Source organism: Rhinopithecus bieti, unplaced genomic scaffold (assembly GCF_001698545.2).
Source record: "Rhinopithecus bieti isolate Rb0 unplaced genomic scaffold, ASM169854v2 scaffold_5132, whole genome shotgun sequence".
Classification (NCBI taxonomy): domain Eukaryota; kingdom Metazoa; phylum Chordata; class Mammalia; order Primates; family Cercopithecidae; genus Rhinopithecus; species Rhinopithecus bieti.
Window position 1 is genome coordinate 623,269 of NW_016804791.1, and position 7,373 is coordinate 630,641.

The following is a 7,373-nucleotide window of genomic DNA, read 5'->3' on the forward strand; positions in this document are numbered from 1 at the left end:
TATATATAAATATATATATATATTTTTTTTGAGATAGAGTCTTGCTCTGTTGCCCAGACTGGAGTGCAATGGCACAATCTTGACTCACTGCAACCTCCACCTCCTGGATTCAAGCGATTCTCCTGCCTCAGCCTCCCAAGTAGCTGGGATTACAGGCACCTGTCACCACATCCAGCTAATTTTTGTATTTTTTATTAGAGACAGGGTTTCACCATGTTGGTCAGGCTGGTCTGGAGCTCCTGACCACAGGTGATCTACCTGCCTCGGCCTCCCAAAGTGCTGGGATTACAGGCATGAGCCACCGTGCCCGGCTCCCTTTCTCCTTTTACTCAGCTTATCCCAAACTTCAAGGTACAGAAGAATCACCTGGGGAAATTGTTAACCTGTGGGGACTGACTCAGTAGGCTAGGATGGGGCTCGAGAATCAGAGTTTCTAACAAAGCACCAGGGTAGGTTTGGGAAATAGTTCAAGGCTATGCAGTGTCAAGGATGATGGCCAAAGCAGGTGAGGTAGCCACTGGCCACTACTATTTTTGCCTGCCCAGAACATGTGCTTTTTCCCTATTTTTTTTTTAGCACAACAATGGGCACATAGCTCAGTTTGCACCAATCAGAGTCCTGCCCAGAAATGAGGTATGAACGGTGGTGGGAGTGGGGAAGAAGGGGTAGGTGGGAGCAGGTTCTCTTTTCCCTGGGGTTACTAACACGGGAGGGTTGCCGGTAGCACATGCAGGAAGTCCATTGTCAGTGAGCGAGAATGAGTTGAACCTACAGAGAGAAGTGAAAAGAGTGGAGATGCAAGGACATTAGTTGAGCTCCTGCATAGTTATACCTGATGCCAGATGCTCCAGCCTTCCAGTTATACAAGCCCATAAATTTGCTTTTTCACTTAAATTGAGTTAGTTCTTGTCACTTACAAATAAGAGAACTCTGAGTTATATTGTGGGTAAGGCAAGTTGGGGTCAAAAAACAAGGTATAGAGTGATAATGGTTCACATGATGATTCTAAAAGTAATTCCTGGCCGGGTGCAGTGGCTCACGCCTGTCATCCCAGCACTTTGGGAGGCCACGGTGGGTGGCTCACTTCAGGTCAGGTGTTGGAGACCAACCTGGGTGACATGGTGAAACCCTGTCTCTACTAAAAATACAAAAAAATTAGCCAGGCATGGTTGTGTACACCTGTAATCCCAGCTATTCATGAGGCTGAGACAGGAAAATCACTTGAACCCGGGAGGTGGAGGTTGCAGTAAGCCAAGATTGCGCCATTGCACTCCAGCCTGGGCGACAAAGCAAGACTCTGTCTCAAATAATAATAACAATAATAATAATAATAACAAATAATAAATAAATAAAAGCAATTCCTAAAGGCCAGGTCCTGAAATGTTTGAGCAATGACAGTTTTATTGGAATAATTGCCTAGTCTCTCTCTAGCTACCACGAACAGAAGGACAGCATCCATTTGGAACGGTTTTAAATGATCTTCCAACTTCATTGTAACAGCTCTTGTGAACCCAGAGTTCTCTGAAGTGAGGTAAAGTGAAGCCATATACGTAAGCCAGTGCTGTGCCCTGGACAGCAGGGGTGGAAGCGGATACTGCCAGTGAAGTCGAGAGAACATGATTGAGTACGGAGTCCTAAGGGCCTGACCTTCAAGTGCCACTGAACTTGAGCTCCTTCATCAGGCAATGTGTGCTCATGCCTTTTCCTGATAACATTGAAACATTCTGCAGAAGCTGCACATGTCCAACGGCTGTTTCCTGGATGTTTAGTTACACAGGTAAAGCTGAAAGTTAACAGCAGATTTGGACACAAAATCAGCTCCATAAACGGCCTCATTTCCGGGCACAGCCCTTGAAGTCATCTCTGAAAGGTCGTCTTCCCAGCCCTGGAGGGATTTACTGAGGCCCCAGGATCTGAGCTAATGTCCAGATCTGTGAAAAGCAAAGCACATGCATGCAAAATAGATTGAGGCTGCACAGCCCGAGTTGTTGGGAAAGGCACAAGCATGTGGTGAGCAAAGAGGGAAGAGAAGTTTCCTGCTTCTCTCTGCGACTTCCCTATTTCAGATAACAGCAGCCCCGCCCTGCTGGGCTCCTAGGTTCAAACTGTCAGAGCCTTCAGACTCTTCTTCCTCCTTTTCATTTTCCTCTGCGCTGCCCGCAGGAGAGTGATTCTGTCCCAGGGCCAACTCTGACAGCCACCTTCTTCTCTCCATTCTCTCTGTTGCTGCTTTTTTCAGGCCTTCATTGTTTCCCACCTGAACCACAGTGGCATGGGCCTTGCAGCTATTCTCCTCAAATACATTTTTCATACTCTCACCAGATCCTGTGAAATGTTTTGAGGACTTACTATGGACTCACTCACCCTGGGACAGATTGTATTTTCCAAAGATGCCACATCTCCCATTTTACGTGTTCTCACAATATGACTTTGACATTCTTCCCATCAAGAGGTGAAGTCCACATCCTCTCCCCTTGAACTTGGAAAGGCTTGAGACCCAGCAGAAGTGATGCTATGTGACTTCTTCCAAGACGAGGACCCAAAAAGTGATACTGTTTTTACCTGGGTCTCTTGGGAAACTTGCCTTCAGGCCATTAGTTGCTGTGTAAGTACAAAACCACCATACTGTACGGAAGCCCAAGCCACACGGAGGTGCCATGTGTGGGTGTTCCTAGTGTGAGGTCCTAACTGACAGCGGGGAATGTGCGTGAACACAGCTCTAAATGATTTCTTCCCCCAGTGGGTGGGTCAGCACCCCCCTTTCAGTTCTCCCAGTTGAGGCCATAGACATCATGGAGTTGTGCTTTCCTGACCTACAGAATCCGTGAACATAATAAAATGGTTGTTTCTGTTTTGGCTGGCCAAAGCAGGAGGATCGCTTGGACTCAGGAGTTTGAGACCAGCCTGGGCAACATAGTGAGATCCCTGTCTCTGTAAAAAAGCCAAAAAAAAAAAAAATTAGCTGGGCATGGTGGTACGTACCTGTGGTTCCAGCTACTCAGGAGGCTGAGGTAGGAGAATTGCTTGGGTCCAGGAGGTCGAAGCTACCGTGAGCCAGTGAGCCGTGATCACAACACTACACTCCAGCCTGGGCAACAAACTGAGATCCTGTTTCTAAAAAAAAAAAAAAAAAAAAAAAAAAAAAAAAAAAAAAAAAAAAAAAATTATTTTAAGCTCCTAATTTTGGGGGAAATGTGTTACATAGCCAATAGCCAATAGATAACTGATATTTTATTTTAAAATGCCTTAATTTGTACACAAAACCTCTGTCAATCACCTGGCTACAACCTACAGGGAGCTATTTACAAAAGAGGTGAGGTTTCCACAGCTGTCAGACACTGAAGAGAGGAGTTGATCTGAGGGTAATCCAGGCATTTCTAGGCATTTTTTTTCAGTCTTTACTATGTGCCAGGCACGTTACAGACCTTATCACATCCAAATCTTCAACATGATGGCTATGAGATTAATTATCTTCCTTAAGAGTTGTAGGAATTGAAGTTCAGAGCGGAAACGTAAATTTCCCCAAAGTGGCCAAACAGGAATCCAAACCTGGGGCCTGATGACGTCAGAGTCCTCGCAGTCCCTACCGCGCTTCTGGAAGAGCCGAACCTGAGAAAGAGAGCGCAGAGGAGCACTCGGAATCACTTTGCTGTTCTTACCTTTCCCAGGACATGCCTGAAATCACTTCTTTATTTGGAGTGAAGGAAAAACAGAGCAGTCTGGTTTGGCGAGAGAAAGCCCAAGGCCACAATGTCGAACAAACCGGGAGTAATTTGTCTCTATTCTTTTCCATGTGACTGCCGGAGGTTATCCTGGTTTTTATTAGTCCAAACTTCCCCTTTTCAAAAAATAATTCCTTGAAATCTTCTGGGAAATTAACATGGTTCAGTCTGGCTCTGGGCTGGCCACCACATGCTCACAGAATTAAGGGAACCTGAGATTTTAACCCTTCGTAGCCACACACACATACACACGAAACCGCATGTGCCTCTATAGCTGTGTTGTTTAAGAGGCTGTAAAGAGAATATTCACAGTGGGTAAGCTGTTAGGTTCAACTTTATCCTGGAAAAAATTTCATCTTCTAGATTTGTTCCAATCCAAGAGTTTTACACAATGTGTAGATTTAGTTACATGTCAGCTGCACAACACAGGAATCCTTTATTTAAGAAATATCAGGAAGTAATTAATATACAAGGTTAGGTAGTTAAAATAGCAATTATTTTCAAATATTTCTTAAATAAAATATATTAATAATAAGTGATATAAAATTACAGGGCCGGACAGGAGGGTTCACCTGGTGTAATCCCAGGGCTTTGGGAGGCTGAGGTGGGAGGATTACTTGAGACCAGGAGTTTCTGACCAGCTTGGGCAACATAGTAAGCTCCAGTCTCTAAAATAATAAAATAAAATAACTACAATAGCCGCTTTAAATTCCAATTCTATTCCATATTATAGTCAATTACATAAAAAAGTTCTTCATTTTTCTCTTATAATTTTTTTCTTGAGAGAGTGTCTCATTCTGTCACCCAGCCTAGAGTACAGTGGCACAGTCATAGCTCACTGCGACGTCAAACTCCTAGACTCAAGCAATCCTCCTGCTTCAGTCCCAGGTAGCTAGAATTACAGGTGTGCACCACCATGTTCAGCTAATTTTTAAATTTTTTGTAGAGATGGGGTCTAGCTATGTTGCCCAGACTTGTCTTGAACTCCTGGCCTCAAGCAAACCTCCTGCCTCACCCTCCCACAGCGCCGATATTACTGATGTGAGTCACTGTACCCAGCCCATTTTTCTTTACTTTTATTTTCTATCTAATTGGGAACTTTTGAGATTTACAGTGTCATAAGAATTATTAAAACGTGGCCAGGTGCAGTGGCTCACGCCTGTAATCCCAGCACTTTGGGAGGCTGAGGTGGGTGGATTCCCCAAGCCAAGGAGTTCAAGGCCAGCCTTGGCAACATGGCAAAACCCCGTCTCTACTAAAAGTACAAAACTTAGCCAGGTGTGGTGGTACATGCCTGTACTTCCAGCAACTTAGGAGGCAGAGGCAGGAGAATCACTTGAACCTGGGAAACAGAGTTTGCAGTGAGTCAAGATTGCACCACTGCATTCCAACCTGGGCAACAGAGTGAGACCCTGTCTCAAAAAAAACAGAATGATTATCGTTACTGCCGAGGTGTGGTGGCTCACACCTATAATTCCAGCACTTTGGGAGGCTGAGGCGGGCAGATCACGAGGTCAGGAGATCGAGACCATCCTGGTTAACACGGTGAAACCCTTTCTCTACTAAAAATACAAAAACAAAATTGGCCGGGAGTGGTAGTGGGCGCCTGTAGTCCGAGCTACTCTGGAGGCTGAGGTGGGAGAATGGCACAAACCCAGGAGGCAGAGCTTGCAGTGAGCCAAGACCATGCCACTGCACTCCAGCCTAGGTGACAGCGCAAGACTCCATCTCAAAAAAAAAAAAAAAAAAGGAAAAAAAATTTAGTCAGCTAATTTCTTGCTCTTTCAGTATTTCCACATATGTTTCTGGCAATTAAAACTTTTTTCTGCCAGGTGCAGTGGCTCACATCTGTAATCCCAGCATTTTGGGAGGCTGAGGCAAGAGGGTCACTCAAGCCCAAGAGTTCAAGATCAGCCCGGACAATATAGGGAGACTTCATCTCTACAAAAACAAAAATAAATTAGCAGGGCATGGTGGCGCACGCCTGTAGTCCCAGCTACTCAGGAGGCTGAGGTGGGAGGATCATTTGAGCCCAGGACTTCAAGGCTGCAGTGAGCCTGTGATTGCACCACTGCACTCCAGCCTGGGTGTCAGAGCAAGACTCTATTTCAAAAAAGAAAAAAAAATGTTTTTCTCTGGGAAGTTTGGTGGAGGGGAACAGGGGAGAGAACAAGCCCCCTATCCCTCCACGTCGTCTCCCCATATCATTCTTACAATGAAGGATAGTCTTTGCAGCAATATCTCCTTATACTCCCCTGTTCCTTTCCTGGGCAGAGGTCCTGGCGATATGGCTCAGGACATCCCTCTGGGAGCTGAGAGTGGAAGTGGGAGCCCTTTATTTTTGCCCAGCCCCAGCATCAAGGCTGTCCTCAGAACTACCTGAAACATAAGAGTGCCCATTCACTCAAGGAAGAAGGGTGTAGAGAGCCTCAAAAAGAAGACAGAATCCTGGTGAAGCCAGTGCAGGGATGTCACACTTTGTCTCACACCCCTTGACTGCAAAGACATAGCACTGACAGGTAAGGGACAAATCAAAGGCAAAATAACTGGGCTCAAAATAATTACCTCTGTTATTAAAACAAAAAGTGGTGAGGAACAGCTGAAGCTAGCATCCTATAGGAAGGGACAGCCTAGAATTTGCATCCTGCAGAGTGGAGGAATTACTAGTGCTCCATATGAGAGGGGAACTGGAATAATTTTCATGAAGGCAGGGACTCGGATGGGTCATGAAAGAAATCGAAAATTTAAGGTGCTGACACAATAGCGTCTGGGGCTTCCGCTTTATAGCCTGCAGAAAGGAAGGCTTTGTGACAAAGAACCTAAATCAAATGTAGTGTCTGTGGATATGATAGCCTTAATGTCGCTAGGGTCTAGGGTAGGTATGTTGGCTAATTTTATGTGTCAACTTGACTGGGCTAAGGGATGCCCAGGTAGCTGGTAACCCATCATTTCAAGGTGTGTCTCTGAGGGTGTTTCTGGAAGAGATTAGCACAGGAGTCAGTAGATTGAGTGAGAAGATCTCCTTTACCCATGCAGGTAGGCACCATCCAATCCAGTGAAGGCCCAAATAGAACAAAAAGGCAGAGGAAGGGGGTGGATTTGCTCCCACTCTTTGAGCTGGGTCATCCGTTTTCTCTTGCTCTCAAACTTCAGAAGTCCTGGTTCTCAGGCCCTTGCACTGAAAGACATTGACACCACCAGCTTTCCTTGTTCTTCGGTTTGCAGACAACAGATCACGGGACTCCTTGGCCTTCATAACTGCAGGAGCCAATTCCCACAACAAATCCGTGTGAGTCTCATAGGTATCTTACGGGTTCTTTTTCCCTGGAGAACACTGCCTAATATGGGAGGAGAGCCCTGTCACAGTAGACACAATTCAGGACTAGAGACCCGGATGCAACAACTCAAAACAGCTGTGAAATCACTGGAAAGGGGAGGGAAACAGGGGGCGTGGGTGAAGTGCAGAGAGAAAACAAACACAAATCTCCCATCCACAATCAGAGCAAAAACCCAAATCCCAAATCATAAAGAAATCGAATGAAAATAAATTACGACCCTGAATGGGAATTGGTTTCTGACTAAATCAATTTTAGGAAACAGCCCTAGAAAAGATCTTTTCTTTAAAAAAAAAAAAAAAAAAAAAAAAAAAAA